The sequence below is a fragment of the Haemaphysalis longicornis genome, unplaced genomic scaffold, assembly GCF_048455015.1.
Source record: "Haemaphysalis longicornis isolate Haplotype H1 unplaced genomic scaffold, Haemaphysalis longicornis Haplotype H1 scaffold_7, whole genome shotgun sequence".
NCBI classification, from domain to species: Eukaryota; Metazoa; Arthropoda; class Arachnida; order Ixodida; family Ixodidae; genus Haemaphysalis; species Haemaphysalis longicornis.
The window spans coordinates 91,247,213-91,261,059 of record NW_027526422.1 but is presented as its reverse complement, the minus strand read 5'-3'; the positions used below and the strand labels follow the sequence as shown (position 1 = coordinate 91,261,059).

The following is a 13,847-nucleotide window of genomic DNA, read 5'->3' as shown; positions in this document are numbered from 1 at the left end:
GGCAACTCTTGCTTTAGGAACAGAAGCCCGTTTTTATGGTAATGCTTGCTTTAGGTACAGAAGAGCCTCACGAATAGCTGCGAGTTCGGATGCAGTTGACGTTGTTAAATTGGACAGCTCGAATTTAATGTCTACAGACCTGGATAGCACGATTACAGCTCCCACAGAGCTAGAGTTTGTTACCGCGCCATCAGTGTAGAGGGCCTGGATAATTGGAGATCTATGGGAGAGGCCTTTGCCCTGCAGTGGGCATGGAGGAAAGTAAATTCCTTCCTCCATGTTGGAAAGCCTGCCGCGTCGCTTCTCCGGTGTGAGCCCCATTTCGCGAGGGCGCTTTCGCGGCGTGCCCCGTGAGGCCTCGCTGTAGCTGCCTGTTGGCTGATGATGATGATGAGCCTCATGATGATGATGAATTCTCATCAACCACAACTGCACCACGTGCCACGAGTACAGGAAAAAAAGGCAGCCTTCACTAGTCCATGTCAGCAGTAAAAGGTGCAAGTAGCTCTATCACTCCGAATAAACTCTACTTAATCGCCGCTCTAAGATGCGCCACGAAGTCATTACACTGCACATTTCGTTCCAGCTAGGGCACACTCCTAGAATTTATTTAAACAATCAGAGCCACTTTCTTAAGAGAAGAATGTTTAAAACGTAAAGCTTTCTCCCATGCAACCTGAGTGAAAGTCGAAGTCCAAAAATCCAAAGTGCTTCGACCATATCGAAATGTCGCAATCGGATAGCCGTCGCGGCTTCATAACGCGAGGTACCCAGATTCGATTCCAATCACGGGAAGGGTTTTTTCTTCAAGCGCCTGATGTGTCTTTGTGGAAACCCACTGCGTAAGTTCGCATTCCTGCAGCGCGTTTTGGGCGTAACAATTTGGTTTTGGACCTTGATGATGATGACAATAACTTTATTTTGCCCAAAACTGGGTGAAAGGAGGAAGGGGAAGTGGGAGCCTTCCTGAATTCCTCCCCCTCAGACGGCGGCCTGCAGCCCTCAAGCGCGAGCGGCATCTTTGGCCAGTTGGACGACCTTAACCTGTATTTCGGGGTCGGAGCTAAGCAAACAGGTCTCCCACTGCTCCGCACTGGTGATTCGTAAGCATGCTCGTATAGTTCGCGGCTGAGAATCACAAGCCCAAATCATGTGAGGGAGTGTGGCTTGCTGGGTGCACCACTTGCATTGGTCTTTATAAAGGTCGGGATAAATGTGGCTCAATACTGCAGGATTGGGGAATGCAGTAGCCTGCAGCTGACGCCAGGCTACAGATTGACGTCTGTTGAGCGTGGGATGCGCTGCGGGGTGTTTCTGGCGCTCCGTGCGATAGTGCTGAGCAATGTCCCGGTAGGTCACCAGCCTGTCCCTAGCCCCCTGGTCCGAGCCAGCAGCGTCGTCAGGGCAATCCCGGGAGCTGAAACCTCGGGCCGCCTCGTGTGCTAGCTTGTTGCCTGGGAGAGATGCATGGGCCGGTGTCCAGATTATTTGCACGTTGCGCATACGAGTGGCTGGGACGGAGCGTAAGAGGCGTAGGGCGGTATTAGTTCGACTGCGATGACATTGGCTTTCGACTATGAGAAAGCTTCGCGTTTCAACCATCTTCCACTTCACCCACGATCGTCATCATGGTCAGAGAAAGTTGACTTCCCTGAACTGCATTGGAGTGTGTGCTTTTCTAAGGGATATCTGTCGGAATTACAGAGTAGCCTTCAACACCTCAATGATACCCCTCGCCCCCCGCCCTGTGAAGACTAGGCGGAGCTAACTGGCAAGGACGATGCTATATGTACTACGTAGTGAAGTCCCACCGGAAATTGCTATACGCACTACCCATATAGCGCCATCTATGGGTGCTGTCAGAAACACTTTTTTTATGTTTTTTAACGTACGTGGTCTCAAGCGTTCGGACGGTCGACATGGCTGCTTTTCGTCGCTTTTGACCGATCCATGGATGGATCGGTGCCACCAATCTTGTTGCGGCAAATCACGGTAATAAAGCGCAAGTATTGAGTCGTGGGCCGGGCTGATGCACACGATTCGCGCCAGGGCCGTCAAGCTGGCGTGGCAACTTCCCGATCGCGCCGTCAACACACCGCAGTGGTTCGAAGACGGCTTGGCCAATCTGAAGGTAGGTATTTCTGGCCTCGTTGGTTTGTCCCGTAACGCTTGCTTTACTGATGTTGTAGTAGGAGACCCGCATCGACCACCGAGCTTACGTTTCCTTTCCAGCCGATGCGTGAGCATGCATGCACGTCGCGTGGGTCCTTCAGCCTGCCCGTGCAACCGAACGGTGCCTTCAGCGCGTTTCCCCTCGCCTCGTTAAAGGCCAATTGCACTCAAAATTTAGACCGCGCGAAATCACTGTTCCTGCATAGTATGACTAAAAAGACCGCGATGTACGAAGTATGACGCCCAAAATGTGCGTACTTACGCCGCAAGCGACCAGCAAAAATCGACGATTTTGAAAACGAAACTGGGCAAAACGCGGCCATTACGGGCAGGCGAAAGTGACGCCGTCGGCGCGAGCGGCCAGACGGCCTGGCCTGACGGCGCGAACTGTGCGGACCCTGCGGACCGACCGGCCGACGCGGCCGGCTCGGCCAGCCAGGCGGAGAGTGTGAGCGCGCGCGTGCGGGGGTGTGGGAGGCGCGCGGAAAAGCGAGCGCTTGTCCCGCAAGCAGCACACAGCGTAGGCATGATGTCGCGACGATACTCGAAAAGGAGAGAAGCGTACGGTTAACGAAGCCTCTTCGGAGCCATAAAGGTGGGCCAGGCGTACCGCCGGCGCGAAATACGAGTTTCCCGGATTCTCCCGCTGCGAGGCGGGCCGATCGGCCTGGACGGCTGACATGTCACTTCCGCTAAATTGCTGTTTGCGCGACACGCCGGCAGGTGCTTTGTCGTCTGCAAGGGCGTTATTTTGAGTGCCTGAAACTGAATAACCACGCATTGCACAGAGCTACCGATCGCGGCGCAGTAGTTCTCATGGTACCTACTACACATTTAGAAGGCATTTAGCCAGTGTGAAATTTGAGTGCAGTTGGCCTTTAAATGTCGTTGCATGCATTGTTACAAGTGGGATGACGCATAAGGACAAGCACTTTTTAATCAACAAGTGTCAAGCTATTAGTAATGATAGGAGATGGGGGGAGTCAGTGCTGATGCTTGGATCCGCTTCCTAGTGCCGAATAGGCATGGAGGCGTATATCTTTCTCAGGGCCAAAATATCGTTCCAAGTTGTAGTGAAAGTTGTGGGACAGACCATGAAGGCACCCGTGCCCTTTTTTCTTATCGTTTCTCTTTGAATCAGCCTCGTATTTATGCATTGAGAACCAATTCGGCCAGCGGCACACTTTATTGGTTCCTTATGTATAAGCATGGGCGTCAGCAGGATTTTATCTTGAGGGGGCCGGCAAATCCAGTTTCACGAAGGAAGAGGCAGAGGGCATGGGGGAGGGTGCAAGTGCTGGGGTAGCTGGGGGGGGGGGGGGCAACATGTATACGTTCCCATTCTGCAGTATGATTCTAATCTTGTACATTGCTATTTTGAATCAGAAGTGGTTTTCTTTGGGTGGCAATTCCTTTTTCCTAAAAAAATGTGGTTCTTACTGTAAACAGCACCAAGCAGCAAAAAAAGGATATCAGTTCTAACTGAGGGATAAAGGTTCACGTCAATTTATAAGGCTATGTCAAAGACTACTACAGCTTCTGTAGGTGGTGTGGTTCCAGTTGGGCTAACAAGTGATTTGCAAAAAAATTGGACACCACTTCACACTGTGTGGTACGTCGCATACAGTTCTGCACCATCTGCCCCGATTTTCTGTGACTGTCAGTAAAAACTGGCTGCTTCAAAATAATAATGAAGAAATTTCTTAGCCACATTTACATTCAGGCAAAAAGTATTGTGCAGCCATTTCATGTAATAAGAGTTGGTATGGAAAATCATGCTCAATAGGTTTTTCACGAAAGTTGGTTTCAAGAATTGAAATTGGGCCAGTAGGACAAAAAATAACACAAAATGAAGAAACAACGCAACAAAGGTCCTGGGTTTTGCCATGTATGTTTTTTTTGCTCTATTTCTATCATGTACATAAGGAGCACAGCCGTATTGCTAATTATATTGCACCTTTGGTTTTACAGGTCACCCAGAAAGGACAACACCACCTGAAGCTGAGGATATGGTGTAATAAAAATTTACTTTATATTGTAAAACAATGGCAGTGTTGATGTGTTCTTGAAAGTGTAAGAAACAACAGTATCAACAGTCTTTCTTGGACCTTCTGCATGGAGACTTATTTTTGGATAACCTGAAAACAATGTAAAATAGTTAACTCGTTTCTTCTTGTCTTCTTTTTCGTTTAGGGTGGAGGGTGCTTCTTTTTTTTTTCAGGTTGTTTTGAGTTGACTGTTTTTCACGATTGATTCAGTTATTTAAGCATTCTGGGGTAGACATATTCTCGTTACAACTGAGCAGACGTCGCCTGACGTTTACCATGCTAAGCGTCACACGTGCACCCTGCATGCTCACCATGAGCACGGACGAGTTGCAGTGTATGAATGAAGATAGCACAGAATTCTTTTATCAGCATGTAACCACCTAAGAGTCACATACTGGAGCAAAATCGTGGACATCTTATGTGCACAGAAATAATAGCAGTTGCCCTGCCAGTTGGAAAACACAATTCAAACAACGCAGATGCTAATCAATAATAGAAATGGCCTCTTTCCTGTATTTTCGAGTTTACAAATGTAACGTGACGCTTGGCTGCAGCAGCTCTGATAAACTAGAAAGTGTCAACAATGAAGAGATGGGCATTGCTTCCACATAATTTACAGAGATAATTTTTTTTTACCATTCGTGATGTGAAATTTTTTTAGCGAGTCTTTGGATCTTGGTAAGAAACTGCTACAATGCACAAAGTAAAACGTGGTGGACAAATGGCACTGCTAGCATGTAACATTATGTACGTGAAAGAAAAAAGTTCTATACATCTTCCTGTTTCCTTTTCCTGTCTGCATGTTGAAACCGCCTTTATTTACCAAAAGAAGGCCGAGTGGGAGGAGGGGTGTGAAACTTTTAAAGGTCACACTGCTAAAGAATGTGTCCTAAGCGTTTCTTAAAGACTATGGATGAGCTGCTTTACATCAGAAGCGTTTCTTACTATCACATTTAGCCCCGGTGACTTTCTTGCACAGCTTAACCGCCATGCGGAAAAGCCAACTTTAACAGCTCGAGGCAAGGTGCGGTGGTCGTGGTTTGCGACGGGAAAAAAAAAAGGAAATTCACTGGGGATATTTTGAGCGCGACAGAGAGCTTACCTGGATACAACCCAGTGCAGGGGAAGGGAAGTAGAGGGGGAGTGATAGGATAACGTAGAAAGAGAGAGAGAGAAAGGTATAAAGAGAGCTGTCAGTCCTACAAACACATATGAGCACAGGTGCACGTTCTCCCGTTTGTACTGAGGAGTTCCTGTAGAACATGCTTTAGTTGACTGCTGCGTAGTCAATTAAAACTGGATTTTTGTGCGCCGCCGAAACCACAACGCGCTAAGATGGCACGGGGCAGCGTTGTAGACATCTTACTCAGGGATCTTTAGTGTTGATCGAAACATCGGGTACGCACAGTAATTTTTCGCCTTCATCGTAAATTCAACGCAGCCTTGGCTGCCGGGAATCGAACCCGAGACATTTTACCCCCTGCAGCCATGAGAGACCATGCGAGATCTGAGCTATCTGGCGCCTGAGAAATCTTATTAAGGCGATATAAAGCCGCCGTGGGTTATTATTTAGAGAGTTGGCAATACCCAGGAATGAACAGCTTCGGGCTACACATACTTGCTTATACAAAACTCAAAAATAAAATAAACAAAAAATGACTCGGCCGGCGCGACCCAACATACGATATGTTGATCAACACCGTATCAACCGTATGTTGTGCACCAGCTGCCCGCGTAATTTCTGTTCCTGCCTCGATGAAAAGCTCAAACGCGTCGTAAACGACCCTGTGGGCACCCATAATCTATTTCACGCCCATGACTACAGCGCAAACTTTGCCGTGACCGAAAAGGTACGTTGCCGTTCGTACGGAGTTCGCGTCAGCCCGCCACCAAGCAAGCTCGGGAGCGTTTCTGACAACGCCTCATAGATGGCGCTATATGGATAGTGCGTATAGCAATTTCCGGTGGGACTTCACTACGTAGTACATATAGCATCGTCCAACTGGCAATGAGGGATTGACGGACCCTGCCCAAATTTGAGTGAAAAATCTCGAAGAGAAAAAAACTCCTCCAATTAATTAAGAGGACACAGGCCCTTTTCGTAAAGTCCTGTATTCCTGCAACACCGAGAATAAATGCGTGTTTGAACCAACGTACACCGAAGCTCAAAACAAAAGTCACTAGTGGAACGCGACACACAGTAGCACTGTCCTTGCCTCCAGCAAACAATCCTAACATATCTTCAAAGTCCATTAATGACATGTCTTAAGCCTCGCGGCTATCCACAGCTTCATTGTTAGATGGCAAAGAAGGGTCTCGCACACGCAACACCAGTTGTGAACACAAACGTACCGCCGCGAGAACGTCAACTTCGCAAACGGATGGCGCGCGTGCACACAAAATAGGGAGGGTTGCGCAATCACCTCGCTGTTCGTTTTCTCCAGTCGGGCCAAAAACTGCTAACCTTACTTCCGATATGACGTAGCGGAAGTCACGTGACGTTTACAGCACAGTGTTTGGTACTATCCCTTAGCAGTGTTAAGAAAAACTTGTAACAAAAGAATTTTCCTGGTTTATGCATTTCTTATGGCCATAGCAATAAAGTTACAGTAACACTGTGACTCTAATATTTTTAGATACGAAACCAGCAATAAACACTGGCTCTCATCCGCCATCTCGTGGACGCGCCGGGCCCGGTACAGTGAGGTAAAGCTGTTCTGCGGTGAGGTTTCGGTTGTGATTGCATGGTGTTAGTTATGCTGTTGAAAAAAAAAAAACTTGGCAGTGGATTAGCTCGGCTATGCCAGGATATTCGTAGCGTGAGGTAAAAGGTTCAGATGGTTATTCTTAGCTTTCCTGGTTGTCTAGGATTAGCTTGATTACCATGCTTACTGCTGCTTTAATGACACACACACGGTATACGCATTATGTGACACATGTATATTTATCAAGCGGCTCCGGCGCAGCGTCACCAATCGCCCCAGAGCTAAGCTCGCTAAGCTGGTTCCACAGGTGCCCGCCGGTGTTGCTGCGACGCACAAAATCGGTTCCACTCCCGGCCACCCCTCGCAAGTGGACCGGGCCGCCACGTGCGGAAAGGAGGTCGGCGAAGACGCTGGGCACGTGGGGTGTGTGAGACTCCGGGCAGCGAGCAACGTTCTGTGCGCTGTGTGAGGTCACTGCTCCTCGCGCATGCGCAGCACGGCTCTCCAGGAGCCACGCGAAACTGCTCAACGTCGGCCAGTGTAGCTCGCGCTACAAAAAGGTGCGATCGGCTGACGACGCGCCAGCATGACCCTAAAAAAAAAAAGATGCCTTGATAGCCGAAAGTCAAGACGGGCTGCCAAGGAATGCCCTCGAGATGTTCCGCAGCTGTCGGAAAATGACCTCGCCATTGTCAAGCACGACTGTGCCGCGTCCATTTACGCCGATCAGCGTAGTTGCAGTTAGTGCTGTCGGCGCGGTTTCCTTGCTTTCAGCGCAGGTATGTATGTAAGCTAGGAGCAGGAAAGCGAGTTAAACGTAAGGGACAGATGGGACGGTACACCCCTACATGTAAGTAGCAGCCGGCATGTGGGTTTCGGCGTCGTCCCGTTCATTTGTGAATGGTTTTTTTTGTTTTGTTTTTTTTTTGCGATAGAATGCCCGTTGGCATAAAAATAACTTATTTACAAATATACATGGGCCCCCGTCTCTCGAAGGAAGTCAAGAAGGGCGCGGTGGTGGGGTCCCCAGAGCCACCGCTGAAGGTCGGGGGGTCTTCCAGGATGGAGGCCTGTGCCTCTCAGGTGTCGCTTTCTGGCTGAGGCCAGTGAAGGACACGTCCATATGAGATGGTCCGCGTCAGCTTGTGCGGCCGGAGCTGTGCAGAAGGGGCAGGTGTCGTCGAACGGGGCATGGTAGCGTGGTGGCCACGCCCGGGTCACAACAGGTGAAAGCGCCACTCCAACGCGAAGTCTGCGCAGCAAAACCTCTTCCCAGCGAGCAAGTCTACTGGGGAGGTCCGTTCCACACGGGGGGATGAGGGCACGTGTGGCGCGACGCAGATCGTCCTTCCGTTGGAGAAAGTTTTCTATCGGACCGGTTGCTAACATTGGCAGCGGCCGAGGAATATACGTCGGGTGACAAGCCATATCCACTGCAATGTGAGCGGGGAGCGTATTCCGCCTAACCCACACCAGCCTGAGAGGGCAGGGGTACGTGTCTAGTAGTGTGTGGATGTCCCTTGAAATGGTACAATTGTTCGAAACTTGGCGTAAATCCCGTATCGCTGCGATGGAGTCCGTATAAAGATGTAGGATGGAACCCACGGGGACGCGCTGTAGGGCCGACGTTAGTGCCTGTAGGCTGTAGGCCATCCCGGATGGCTGTGAGCTCCGCCAGGGTGCGGGTGGTTTGGTAGAGGCAAGTTTGAGAGGCGTCAGGATAAACGGGACACTGTATCGCCGTAGATAAAATGCCATCCTGGGCACCAGCGTCCACGAAGGCCTCTATCGCCTCGTACTGGGTCGCAGCCGTCAGTAGTGGTCCTCTCGCACATGCTTTTCCGGTAGTTCGAGTCTGCAGTCTAGTCAGTGGTCGGTTGTCGGTCACCTGGTGATACCGCCACGGCGGCCTGGTTACAGGGCGATCTGGTGAAGCAGGTAGGGAACAACCCATATAGCTAGCCAAAGCCGCTGCTTCCGCAACAAAAGTACGTTTGTGTATGCGGGCTGAGCGACGTTGTTCGACGAGTTCGTCAAGCGTGTTAAGCTGAGCCTCAGCTTGGAGCGATGGTATCGGGGTCATTGCAGGAAGGCAGGTGATGGTGCGCATAGCGGCTCTGTTGATAGCCTCAAGTCGGGCCCACTCCGCCTGAGTCATGTACTGGAATTGGGCCTGATAAACCAGTCGAGGCTGCAGTACTGACCTCACCAGGAGGCGAGCCATCTTAGAGCAGGAACCACCAGACTTCTGTGAGATGCGTCGAATCAGGTGAAGCATCTGTCCTGCTTTTTGTCGGGCAGATCGAAGCCACATGGCAGCCGACCCAGACGCAGAAATTGCCAAACCTAGCACGCGAAGAGATGCGGCGGTGCGTATGGTTTGGCCGGAAAGTTGCAGTATGAGGGGAGAAATCGCTAGTTTGCGACGGCCCCAAGCACTGGCCACAGACAGAACGGCTGTTTTGTCCGCTGAAAGTGTCAGTCCGGCGTATTGACACCATGTCTGCGTGTCTCTCAAGGCCTGTTGAAGGCGCACGTTTTGGCGATGCAGGTCTGGGTGGACGGTCCATACCGTTATGTCGTCCGCGTAGACGAGGAAATGCAGGTCCGGTATGGAGCCCAGATGCCAAGCAAGCGGCAACATCATAATATTAAAGAGGAGGGGTGAAATAACTGACCCCTGAGGTACTCCGCGAACTGGTGTGAAGTGGCCGTAGCTTGCCCCGCCGATTCGTACAGAGAAGGATCTTCCAGTAAGAAAGGTCTCGATGAAAGCGCACACCTTGTCTGGTAGATAAAGACTTCGGAGAGTTTCCAGGATTGCCCCGTGGCTGACGTTGTCGTACGCCTTGTGGATGTCCATAGCAAGGACTGTCCGCACTTTGTGTGAACGACCTCCCAGTAGCACCATTGACGACAAATGGCCCAGCCCATCCTCTGTACCCAGACGAGGTCTAAACCCGATCTGGGCTGGGTGGTACCATTGGAAGGTGTCCAACCACCATTGAAGACGGGCTGCCAGCATGCGCTCCAGAAGCTTGCAAAGAGTGGACGTCAAGGCGATTGGGCGCAAGTTGGGAAGATGGTCGGGTGACTTCCCTGGCTTCGGTATAGGCACAATGTCTGCGTGAAGCCACGACTCTGGTATTTGGGCAGAGAGCCAAACCTCGTTGATGTAGTTGAGGAGATGGCTAAGCGCTGGCTCATCGAGGTTCTTGTACACCTCATATGTAATGCCGTCCGGTCCCGGAGTCGTCCGAAGTTTTGCGTGGTCAATCGCAGCTAGGAATTCAGCCATTGTAAAAGCAGATTGAATTCCATGAGCCGCGTCGTCAGAGGGCGGTGAACCAACCCGATGTGACAGAGGAAACGGGCACGGGCTACTGGCGTTTCGTGTCTCCGAGCGACGTCTCCCCGGCCGCCGCAGCCCAGACTGCACTACCATACAACCCACCGCGACTGCCCAAGTAAACCGTGAATGTTTCACCATGTACCCGTGCTGGCCAAGGAAGCCGGTTGTGTTAGAGTGGAGTATGGTTCAGTTAGATACTAGCTGGAAGGATGTCATAGGCAGGGTACAAGGCGCGGGCAACATCGGTGGCGAATCGGTCGGGAGTCTTGCCCGATGCCAGACATGCACTGGCTGCCGCATCCGGAGTGCGGCCTCCACTTTCCATCACCCGAAAGGTGCGCCAGATGGATGATGTAGTCGCCGATGGGCCGAGTGATTCACACCAGCTCAGCCATCGCTGCCTTGACAGACGTTTCTCATGACGCCTGGCAGCCGCAGTCAGGCGTTGCAAGCGTATTCGAGCCTCCACAGACGAGGGATCTCGTGAGGCAGCCACGTCAGCTTGCTTGCTCTGGGCCCATAGCTGCAAGAGTCGGAGGTCAGGTTTTGGCCGGGACTCCTCTACCCACGTTTTCTGAGAGGCGTCATTCAGAGCATGCCTAATAACAGCGATTGGATCTGGGCTGAGCGCCGTGAGGTTTGTGTTGGTTTTACCCCGAAAGTCATCCCAATTCACAACCGTGCAGCTACGCCGAAGGCGACGCGTCGAGCTCGGGGTAATGCCAATCGTAATGGGGTGATGGTCACTGCCACAGCAGTCTGCTTCTCGCTGCCATGATACCGTATCACCCCCAAGCCACCATGTTAAGTCAGGTGAGTACGGTGGCATCCGAGGATGAATACATCGGCGCGTAGGGCACGAAATGTCATTAAGAAGCGTAAAGTTAGCATCACGGAAGTGTTCTAGTAGCACACGCCCGCGTTCACTTGAGGTGGGGTACCCCCAGTCACAATGAGGAGCATTGAAGTCCCCAGCCACAAGTATGGGACAGGCTGCGTTCGAACGGCGCAGAGAGGATAGCCAGCCCAATCGTAGCCGAGGTGCACGTCCGCTGTGTGGGCGCACATAGCACGACACAAGAATCACAGCACACCGGGGCAGTTACACCTTAACCGCCACCACTTCTTGCCATGCCGTGCACCACGTGTGTAAGGGGATCGGAGTTTGTGGCAAAGACGTGAGTACATAAATGGCAGCTTTGCCTGGCGGAGAGCTGGTGGGGCCACAGCGACGATCAGGTATGGATGGATTAGCGTAAGCGGTGAAATTGGGAAGACGAGGCAGGCAATTGGTCTCTTGTAAGAGGAAAGCCCAAGCACTAAGTTTGCCCAGGCGAAGACGTTCGCGAAGCTCTCCAATTTTTGTTGTGAGCCCGCGACAGTTCCACTGCACTAAGTATTGTGGTTCAGGCATAATGGAGTTGGGCTGCTAACACCGACACCAATTGCTGTAGCTGTTGCACTACAAAGTGTAGTAGGTCTTGGTGGTTAAGGGCAGATGAGACTGGCTTTGCCGTGGTCAGGCTGGAGGGCGAGAAACGGGTCTGATTAGAGAGAGAGAGAGAGAAATGAACTTTATTGAAAATGTCCTGCGGAGGTGGTAGGGGGGGGGGACCACGCAGGGTCGCCCGCCACCCGACTTTGTTTATGGCGTCTTCGTGATGTTGCCTCCCCAGCCTACGCTGGACCAGCCCGCAGATGGCCGTTGGGGACGTGTCCTCGACCACCCGCAGGCTCAGTCTCTCGCGCTTGCCGGGAGAAAGCCACCTCGAGCCGCTGGACTGCCAGTAGCTGACTTGCTAGTTCGTGTGAATGCACTGCTCTTTGTATGTCTTCTGGCAGCCGTCTAGGGAATGCTGCCGCTTCTGTGGGGTGTAGTTCACAGTTCCACAAGATGTGGGTCAGGGTCGCCTTAGAGTTGTTGCACACACTGCACACGTCGCTGCGGAACACTTCCGGGCACACGTGGCGCGCTAGCGCCGGAGTCAGCACTGATCGCGTCTGTATCTGCCTATAAAGCACTGCTTGTTCTCGCGTGAGTTTAGGGTGGGGTGGGGGCATGGTCCGCAAACCGTACCTGTACCACCCCAGCACTTCTGCATACTCTTGTATGGGATCGTTTTCTTCGTCGTCTCGGTCGCCTGTGTCGGCGTTCACTGCACCACACCTTTCACAGTCTTCGCAGTCCGCCCCAGCCGTTGAGACGAGGGAGGTGGTGGTCGTCGCGCATCTGGTGAGAGTTCGCGCGGCGGCGTCCGCCGTCTCGTTACGGTTGGGGTTGCTGCTACTGCACCCGTTGCTGTCTGTGGTAGTGTGTGCCGGGAACCACCTTAGATGGGTGGTGGGCACTGCGTCGCGCACTGGTTTACGCACTTCACTGCACCGTATCACTTTCACTGCTTCGCTGCACACCGTGTTTGTTGCGTAGTTCTTGATGGCTGAGCGCGAGTCACTCAGGATTGTGGAGCATCGGGGATCCGTGAGTGCCAACGCTATGGCCATCTCTTCTGCCTGGCTTGCCGACGATGCTCGGACGCTGCAGGCGTTGCAGATTTCACCGGTGGTGGCCTTGACCACCACGGCCACGTAGGTGTCTTGTCTATGTGGGTATTTTGCTGCGTCGACGAAGAGGGCCCCGGTGTCGGCAGCGTATGTGTCTGTAAGGGTCTTTGCTCGTGCTGCGCGTCTTCCCGGGTTGTTGGCCGGGTTGACGTTCCTGGGCATTGGTGAGACTTGGAGTCGTCGCCTGGCGCCTTCCGGTAGGGAGGGGGCTGCCTGTGTTTGCGGTGTTTCTGCTTCTGAGAAGTCCAGTCTGGTGAGTATGTTCCTCCCCGTCTTAGTCCTTCTGAGGCGTTCTATTTGGGCTGTCCGCTGGGCCTCCGCAATTTCTTCTAGGGTGTTGTGGACGCCCAGCTCAAGTAGTTTGGCCGTGCTGGCGCAATTGAGGAGTCCCAGGGCAGCCTTGTAGGTCTTGCGTATTGCAGCGTTGATTTTGTCTCGTTCGTGGGCCTTCCAACCGTGAAAGGCCCCGATGTAAGACACGTGGCTTGTTGCAAATGATTGGACCAGCCGGAGGAGACTTGCCTCTTTCATGCCTCGATGCCGGTTGGCCACGCGCTTGATGAGGCGTGTAGCCGCCCCCAGTTTGGTCACCAGTCTGTCGACTGTGGTTCCGTTACCTCTGCTTGCTTCGAGGAACATTCCGAGCACTCGGAGCATCGTGACTCTTGGGATGACGGTGCCATCGCTTGTGTGTAATGTGATCTTTTCTGCGCCTTGGGCGGCTTGTTTCCGGTATCTTCCCGGTGGTGGGATGATGAGGAGTTCTGACTTCTGTGGTGAACATTTAAGGCCCGTGTCTGCAAGGTGGCTTTCAATGGTGTTGATGGCGGCTTGTAGCGTTTCTTCTATGTGGCCGTCGCTGCCCCCGGAGACCCACAGCGTGATGTCGTCCGCATATATAGTGTAGCGGACTAGCGGGACCTCCGAGAGCAGGCGGTTGGCCACTCCAATTATGACCAAATTGAAGAGTAATGGCGATATTACTGAGCCTTGTGGAGTTCCTATGCT

General features: G+C 52.2%; 2 long non-coding RNA genes across 2 annotated transcripts; one reads left to right on the top strand and one right to left on the bottom strand.

The window, feature by feature from the left end:
• On the bottom strand, positions 1-6,696 carry LOC144146080 (uncharacterized). The gene is made up of 2 exons (XR_013317657.1): positions 6,573-6,696; positions 1-1,454 (listed from the first exon to the last, which is right to left on the bottom strand). It is a non-coding gene; the product is annotated as an uncharacterized LOC144146080 (long non-coding RNA).
• LOC144146079 (uncharacterized) lies at positions 1,780-4,218 on the top strand. The gene is made up of 2 exons (XR_013317656.1): positions 1,780-2,131; positions 4,144-4,218. It is a non-coding gene; the product is annotated as an uncharacterized LOC144146079 (long non-coding RNA).
• Positions 6,697-13,847: the final 7,151 nt, after the last annotated feature.